This window comes from Amborella trichopoda, chromosome 9 (genome assembly GCF_054954075.1).
Source record: "Amborella trichopoda isolate Santa Cruz 75 chromosome 9, AtrichopodaSantaCruz75HAP2 v2.0, whole genome shotgun sequence".
NCBI lineage: Eukaryota > Viridiplantae > Streptophyta > Magnoliopsida > Amborellales > Amborellaceae > Amborella > Amborella trichopoda.
In genome coordinates this window covers 9,653,316-9,663,218 of record NC_142344.1, presented here as the reverse complement: position 1 = coordinate 9,663,218, position 9,903 = coordinate 9,653,316, and positions in this window count along the sequence as shown.

Below are 9,903 nucleotides of genomic sequence, written 5' to 3'. Positions count from 1 at the left end.
TTCTTTAGGGAAAACATCGGAAAATTCTCGGATAATCAGAGTGTTATCTAAATTTATCTCTTCATTCCTATCTTCTTTGATATAGGCAAGAAAGCCTTGACATCCTTTTCGAAGGAGGCGATTAGCTCGAATACAGGAGATTAAATATGATAAGGAGTCTTCTTTGATACCATTGAAGTAAAGTACTGGTTGATCTGGAATACCAAAGGTAACCATTTTCTTGTAACAATCAATACTTGCATGGTATGCAGAAAGCCAATCTATGTCTAAAATTACATGAAAATCTTGAATTTCTAGCAGTATTAAATCAACCAACAGTTCCTTTTTTTCTATCTTCATTACACAAGATTTGTATACTATGTTGGTGTCACTTGAATTTCCCATCGGTGTGGCTACCTCTAGAATGTATTCTAATTGTTTTGGTTCTACCTTTAAGTGGCATGCAAAGTGTGGTGACACAAATAAATGAGTAGATCCATGATCAATCAAAAGATGAGCTATTTTTTGGAAGATAGTAAGAATACCTTGAATCACTGATTTTGAGGCCCAAGTGTCTTGCTGGGTGATCGCAAATGCTCTTCCCTTCATCTAAGGCTTTGAGCTATCTCTCCCTACTTTGGAAACTGTTGCATCTGTAAGCTAGAACATTCTCTAACCTGGTGCCCCAATTTTTCACATTTAAAACAGGCTCCAGTATTCCAATACTAAGGGCTTGATCCATGCTTTTTCCCACATTTTTTACATAGTTCTATTGGGCTTTGAAATGCCAAGGGCCTTGGCTTCTTGTTTACCCGTTCAAGATGTTGTCGATTAAATGGTGTGGGTCTAACCTGACTTTTTTGATTTTTTTATTTTTTGGTAATCTTCGAAATTTTTTTCGACAATTTAGGCTCGATCCACTATTTCAGCATAAGTTCTCAATTTTAAGACTGATAATAGCTGGTCTGAGACCCCTTTTAAATTTTTTCACCTTTTTTGTCTCATTGTTAATCATATGTGGTGCAAACTTGGCCTCGTACTGTGCTACTGTTCGGTTTCCTTGGATTAATTCCAGAAATTCCATTTCTTTTTTGTCTCAAATAAAATCTGGGAAATATTTTTCATTAAATGCCTCTAGAAATACTTCCCTAATCAAGAGTTTATTTTCTTTGACCAATACTCTTTTTGCCATTCGCCACCAATGTTGTGCTTCACCTTCTAACATAAAAACTACCAATGCCACCTTCCTATCATCAAGACATTCCATTACCTATAATATTTTATCTAATTGCATAATCCATCCCTCGGCTTCCAGTGGGTTTACAACACCCTTAAAAAAATGTGGGTTCAATTTCTTAAATTGTTCGATATTACTCCCATCATTTCCCGTAACTGACTGCCTGGGTGAATTGTGGTTTTCCATCTAATGTTGCATTAAAGCAACCATATTTTTCAAGGCTTTGTGAATTCCTTCCATAATAGCTTTAGCTATTCTGGATCTTGACTTCGTCCCGGTCTGTACCCACAATAAATGTGATTTTATGTACATTCTTTTTAAATTTCTTAAGAATCTTAAACCTATTGCTCTGATACCATATTTGTCACGCCCCAAGAATTTACCTTACTGATATTCCTGATATGTGACAGTCAAAACATATATACATCTCTTGATAGGACAAATTTACAGCTGCGAATTCTTACAAAGTAGCAAAAGAAAGTTTAAGCACAACTACAATATCTTCCGGAGTAGATCCTGACGAGCACTCAAAATGAAATCGCAGTTATCCTGAAAAAAATGTTTACCATAATTTGATGAGTTTGGCTACTCAGTAAGTGATCATCATAATCCTAAAAATAAGCATTGTTAAAAGATATCAATACTTTCAAAAATAAGATCGATTAACAGAAATGCATTAACAGTTTCACTTTAAAAAATGCATAATTAAGTATAATCCGAATAATTGAAATGCATATAACATTTTAACGGCAGTGCATAATTCAAAGGATTTCACAAATTACCCTACTGACGTACCAAGTAGGTCACGTATATACCCCATCAACGTCCTGATGGGTCCACTTAATCCCTATCGGCGTTCCAGATAGGTCCACATAATCCCTGCATATCCACTTATACCTCACCGGCGTACCGGATGAGTCCACTTAATCCCTACCGGCGTACCGAATAAGTCCACTTATACCTCACCGACGAACCAGATGAGTCCACTTGCATACTTAAAAGTATTTCTAAATGTCTTTAAACATTCGAAAGCAGCAATATCATGTACTCAACATATCATTGAAATTATTAATATGAATTTCATTGAAACCATTAATAACAGTCACTTTCAATAACATTTCAAAAATAACTAGTCAAATATTTTGGGCTCAGATTTAGAAAGGTAGCAGTTCGTAAAAACATTCTAGCATAATTGCCAATCTAATATGTATAGAAAAACTCTTATAAAAATTCGAGAATACGGAATTATCACAATTTATGGGATGTCAATTCGCAAATAAACATTTCATAGGCAATGCTATAATCAATTGCAAAAATATCAGTTTTCAAATAATAAGGCAGTCATTTGCACATGAAATTTACAATGTCTAAATCTTCAAAAACAGTAGAAAGAAATCTCACAATTTTACTAAAAGCCGAAATATCATATTTATTTCTAATAATTTTAGAGTATCTAAAATTTTCTAACAATAGACAAGATAAATAAATAAATTTATTTTTAAGAATTTACAGCATTTAAAATTTCTAACATAGATAAAATATCACAATTTTATTAAAAAGATTATTTTTCAAAATAAAGAGGTCGCTTGCGCATAAAATTTATCGTGCTTAGAATTCATAATAAGAAACAGAAGTAATTATTTCATTTCATTTTTAAAAAGAGCGGATTATTTTTCAAGATAATGAAGTCACTTACCTAAAATATTTGAGAGGGAGCTTCTCATAAAAATTCGACTAAAGAGAGGAAGAGCTCACTGCGTTTCGACTAGAGAGAGAAAGATCTCAAAAATTTTCTGGAGTGGGAGTCATCACCTCTCCTATTTAAATTCTTAAGATACTTTATTATATTATTTTATTAAGTTATACCTCATACATGAAGTGTAACAATTATATTACACATCAAACGTTTAAAGTCCACGTCCACTAAAAGACATGGTAACGAAAGGAAAAAAGTTAATAAAGTGGTGATGGTCCCTAAGGACCATAATACTTATATGGACCATCACACTATAAGAATTATTCATTTATTTATATTATATTATATATATATATATATATATAAGTTTAGGATTGTTACATGACTTATAATTCTTTTAAACTCTATTAGGAAGAGTTTAGTGAGAATAAATAAACGTAGGGGAGACTTATAAACATAGGGGAGACTTATGTTTATCCATTCTCTCTTTTTATGTTTATCCATTCTCTCTCCTATATTTATCCATCCTCTCCCATTACTTTACATTGAGTGGGTTTAAACATTCTCCCTCTTACGTGAGTTTCAACATTTATCCATCTCTTATGTTTATCTATTCTCTTTATATATCTTAGGGTTTAAACTTTTTTTTATGTTTATGTATTTTTTCTACAATGAAATATTTTCTCTCTTATATACGTTTATCTTTTATTTTTTTTATGTTTATCTATTCTCTATGTTTATATATTTTTTAATTAATCTATGTGGATTAATCTACATAGATAAATATAGAAAAGAGTTTAAAGGGAAAAGATAGATAAAATCTCCTTAAAAAAAAAGAAAAAAGATGGATAAAGTTTGGTTAAAAAAAAGGAAAAGATGGGTAAAGTGTGGTTAAAAAAAGGGAAAAGATAGGTAAAGTGCGGTTAAAAAAGGTCCGGATAAAAAAAAATAGAAAGAAAATTTTAAATTTTCTATTTTTCAAAATTAAATTTGGTTTTATTTTGGTTGTTAACAACCAAAAATCCATTGAATTCGGTTGTTATAAAGGGTAAAATTGTATTCTTAAAAAAATTTCATTATAACATAAAAAAAACTGACAGATAAGTAATAACGGAAACTATTGAGTAATTTTATAAAAATATAAACGATAATGAATATATATGTAATTTTTTTTACAACAACTACGCTGTTCAAATATAAATGATTGATGTAAAGGTTTTCAAAAATTCAAATCACAATTTTTTTATAAGTTATGACGTGAGGCTTCATTTATTTTATTTTTAAGAGCCCCATCAAACTACTTTCGTTGAAAAAATGTCCTTACATATCAAAAGATAAATATCTATTTTAACTTAGAATATAAAATAAAATATAAATATAATTCTTGGCCTTTAGATGGAGCCTTATAAAATCTCAATCATTGGAAGGTTGCCCAATCACCCCCTTCTCATCCACATGACGGGACACACGGAGCTCGTCTACTTGATGGGACGGAGATTTTTTTCGTTTAAAAAACGATTTCAAGTTTTGAAAATAATAGCAAATTTTGGTACACATATGCTCGTCTACTTGGTGGGAGTGGGATTTTTTTCTTCAAAAAAAATTTCAAATAATAGCAATTTTTGGTACACAAATGCACGTCCACTCATTGGGACTGGGATTTTTTCCTATAAAAAAAGTTTCAAGTTTTGAAAATAATAGCAAATTTTGTGAACCATATGTTCAATTTTAAGATTTGTAAGATAATATAAGAAAGGTAAGGTGCGGTTTGTATGGAGTCGAGCCTCAAATTAGAGCGCACCTTCAAATAATGTCTTACTGCTGAGAAATGACGTTTTAATATTGGAAATCTTTGTGATAGCCTCAAAATATATTTTTAATTTTTAATTGTATAATTTAAAACTTAAAAATAGTGTAGATTGAAAAGATTTACAAAAAAACTTGAAAATTACACATCAAAACAACTTCTTATAGTGAAATTTTTAAGGTGGGCTCTAATTTGATTGTTTAAAACCTCGGTTTTATATAAATTTTTTCCATATAAGATAGAAAATAAATTCCTTTTTACTATCATGTGTGAATTTTTTACACTATGCCTCCATGATTTAAAAATTCGGGGTTGATGCCTACATATCCTGATGAAAAATTGGGGTGGCGGTTGGAAACTTTGCCCTTTAAGGAGTCCTCTGTGGGGAAAACTTTGCCCTTTCCTTCATTAGAAAAAAAATCAAGCGGTCTAACCGGTAACCGCTCGGTTAGACATTTGTCTAATGGGTAACCACTCGGTTAGACTGATTTCACTCGGTTAGACATTTGTCTAATGGGTAACCACTCGGTTAGACTGATTTTAGTGGTTTTGTGACTAGCCGAGTATTTTTTAAAACATTATATAAAATTTTGTAAAATATGGGAACTTATTTGTAATGTATTTTTTAATTATTGATTATTATAATAAAAGTTGTTTTGCTCATGGGTATTTTGTATTTTTTAATACTTTTTTGACCGCACGGGACTTGCTATGTTAGAACATTTGAACTGGTCTGGTAGAACCAGAACGGTTGAACCGGGCTGGTTTATCAAACCAGTTGAACAACTTCTCAGCCCTTGCCCTTGTTCGTTTAAATGTTTCAGTTAGATTTTGTCTACATTGTTTTATACATAAAAATAAAATAAAATAAGAGATAAAGCAACACCCCCTCTTTTTTATTCCTAGATGACTTCCAACAACCAACGGAAGCCCAAGAGGAAAAGGTTTTTATATATAAGGAAAGGTTTATATACGCATAGGAGATATGTATTTCCCCTACTATCCATCCATCCAATTTTGATCAAGAGAGCCGCTCACCATTTGATCTTAGATCCGACGTCTCAAAGTATTTTATTTTTAGGATTTTTTATACAAATTGTATGAATATGAAATTTAGTGTGTCATCTTCTCATTAGGACGCACCTATAAAAACTATTAAAAATAATTTTTCGATAAAATATAATGATCAAAATAACATAATAACTTTTAAAGGTATTTTAATCATTTTATTTTATTGGGGCAATCTTAACCGTCTGGGGCAATCTTAACCCTTCATTCAGAATGGAGGTTTGGATAAGGAAAAATATATAAGTTTTATGTGTAGGAGGAGCCTAAAAAGCTTGCCCTTTTCCATATCTGACCTCTTTTTCGCTCACCTCACACCCAACTCTTTCTCATACCTCTCAACCAATTCCTAAATAGTGTTGAGACCTTGAGCCGTCCTTTAAGAAGCTCTTAAACACGTCATAGTGTTGAGACCTCCACGTCATTTGCTTTTTCAATCAAAAGGTCTAAAAAGGAAAGCTTATGTTTCCCTACAACTAAGTTCTATGTTCCCCCTTTATCCAACCCTTCATGTTTTTAATGAAGGGTTGAGATTGCCCCAATTTATTTTTTTTTTAATTTTTTTTTTCTATAAACTTCTTTGACACCGTATTTTGGACGTCCATTCCTATATTAAACTCGCACCAGCAAAAAATATATAAAAAAATATTTTCAATAAAATAAAATGACCAAAATACCTCTAGAAGTTTCAAGGGGTATTTTGGTCATTATTTTTATCGAAAAATTATTGTTAATATTTTTTTTATAGGTGAGCCCCAATGAGAAGATGGTACGTACAAAATTTTATATTCAAAAAAATTGTATTAAAAAAAACTAAAAAATAAAATACTTTGAGACGTTGGATCTAAGATCAAACGGTGTGTAGCTCTCTTGATAAAAAATGGATGGCTGGATGGTAAGGGGAACATAGAACTTCTATGTTGTAGAGGGAACATAGAAAGCTTTCCCCTAAAATAAAGACTTCACTATTGTATCCCCTATCCGTAACTAAAAAACTAATTTAATCCTCTAAGTCATTAGAGCCTATTTAACGAATTATAATAAATGTAATTACATCAACACCTCTAAAATAAAAAATTTAAACAATATGCTTCTACATCAAATTCCCTAGTTGGAGAATCAAGTTTTGAAGTGCGTTAAGATGAATCCTTCCTTAAACCCATAGTCTCGTCAACCCTGAAGACCTTGTTATGATCTTAATACATGATTCAAACTTTCAAATCTCTAGATAGACAACTACTCGATATGATGTATGTTCATTATCAATCTTTTTATCTATAAAGTAAGAGACGTCTTTATCATCAACCTCCATGCTTTTTTAATAATTCTTAATCATATTCACATAATCCTTACCAGCCTCCACCTTTTGTGCCTCCTCCATCCTCAACTTCTCTCTTTCTTCCTGTAAATTCTCTCAAGGCTTTGGGTCAACCTCTTACATTTTTCTGCTCTCCATGGATGAAGAAATAAAATATCTCCACTGCTCGAGAACTGTGTCTTTCCTTTCATCATGTTCTTCATCTAACATAGGACCTTCATCAAAGTTGGTGTGGCCTATGACATCAAGAAATGGTTTTTTCAAACGAAGATCCAATCCAACTTATTCATCAGCTTCAACTAATTCTTCAGCTTCAACTCGTTCTTTATAAAAAATTGGATCACCCATGAGATCAAAGCCATCATCAATGGCGAATTCAAAACCACTTACCTGAATTGCGGGGGAAATCCTCATCAGCTTGTGAATCATCTCCCATCACAACATCGTCGATTCGTTGTTCTTGACGCAAGGCTTGAATTTCTTGTGCCATGTAGCTTACTCCTCTCTGAAACTCTTAGATCATGTAGATTTGGGCTTGATTCTACCTTCCTCCTCTTTTATGTCCTCTAGTTGCCATACCACTTTGATGCAACCATAATCGAAGACAGCAAGAAATCTCAAAAGAGGAGCCATCAACGAGTAATTGAGAATCACAGCTCAAGAACTCAAAAGTTTCATTACTGACATCAATAAAATTATGTATTTTATACGATTGACACATAATAGTTTATTTATAAGCATATCATCATCATCATAGTCTTTTCTTTTGAGGCTGGTTTGTTTATAAGCATGTCAACCCCTAAAACAGAACTTCACAATCCAAATAAACAATTTAAAACTCTAAAATACCCCTAATATCTAATAAATAACAAAACAATAGTTAATCCTAAAATTCGTTGCTATTTTCAGGCACATATTTTGGATTAAGATCTGAGGCCTAAAATAACAAAATTATTAAGAAATAGCTTTTGTAGATAACAAAGAGAACTTCAAATTGCAAATTTGCAACTTGAAACACCGTCATAGGACACACGAGTCAGATGTTATGATCCTTGGATAGTGAGTACATCAAAATCTTCACCAATTTTAGACGTAAAATTTTAGTTTGTTGGTAATCTCCAATACCATAGCAATGAATCTCTTAAAAAAACACACAAGGATTGTGAATGTCAAAGTTAGGTTATTTTATATTTTGTTTTTGCACCATTTATGCTGGTCCTTTTAAATTCTTGCAGGTCATCATATTTGCGCTATCTTTCAATTAAAATCAGTAGAAACATGTGTGTTTTAGACCCTAATTCCATTGATTTAAGGGCCGCATTTGAATAGAGCCTCATTTAAACTTCTCAATTCCAAAATTTTCCTTCTTTATATCGTATAAAAAAATAACAGTGTGCGTCTACTCAGGCACCACAACGACATATGGATGGCATTAAAGAATGGGCAGGCAAGGTCTATTTGCGGCTCACCTATGAAGCGCGTACATGCAATTTGCCATCTTTGGGCATATTTTGATTAAACGAGTGCATCTCTAGACATGGAGGATTTAACTGATTAAAACAGAATCATTTAATGGCAGATTTAATCTATTGATTACATGATAAATGGTTAAAAATATATTTGATGAATGGATTTTATCAATTAAATCATTTCCACATAATTGAAAGTTGGATTAAAAATGATTTCAAAGTCATATTTAAAATGATTCTAAATCAGATTTAAAATAAATTTGAATCAAATTCTAATAAATTTGTATTACATTTTGATTCAAAACTGTAAAATATAATAAAAACATATTCAATCTTTTTTGTGGATTTTTTATTGGAAAACCTTTATATAAGGTTGCAACCTTAAAATCTATAATTACATATGCACCTCAAAAATCTATCGAAAAAGGTTGTTTTAATGTTGAAAAAACCTCTAATTGATCATCTCAACATCGAGATGTATGAATATGTAAGAAAAAAAAGATTTTGAGTTTTAAAAATAGTGCATCTTGCAATACATTATTTAGACCATCTATTTTCAAGATTTTTATATATTTATAGATCTGCTTGATTTTAACCATTTTAAAATTTTACACTTAGATATGAAAATAGATTTTGAGATAATCCTAAGAATTTTTTTACAAAAATTATATGTTTTAATAAAATTTGGAGGCGCGCCTTAATTGGATTGTTTAAAGTCGCAACCTTATGGAAAACACACCCTTTTTTATTTGAGGTTTAAATTAGAGCATATGCTCGGTATAGCGACACCCGGTCCCGGCAAACCTTGGTTGTTGCCGCCCTGAGCGAAAGAAGTTATTAATATAGGTAAAATATCCTGCGTTCTTTCCGTCCCTTCCATGCATTCCCAGCAGCTTGCCAGCTTTGTCATTGCATTGCCCGAGCTTTTTTCATTAGCTCCTCATTCATCTAATTCCACCAAACTACCCTACGAAGCACGGCTAATGCTAATAAGTTTTAGTGGAAGAAGCTAGCCATGCATGCGTATGCTAATAAGTTTTAGTGGAAGAAGCTAGCCATGCATGCGTGCTCTCTCATCGAAGGAGGCTCTCGTGCTCTTTCTACTGTATCCTTTGTCCGATTGCTGGGCAGATAGACAACTTTGATTCGCCCCGCCAGCAGGCAGGCGGCGTGCTTACCTTGTGTTGCAATACTACAGGGTGAGCAGCTCTTCTAGGCCAGCAGCTGTGTGACAGAGAAGGCAGGCGGCGTGCTTACCTTGTGCTGCACTACTACAGGGCGAGCAGCTCTTCTAGGCAAGCAGCTGTGTGACAAAGAGAAAGCAGCGTTTTC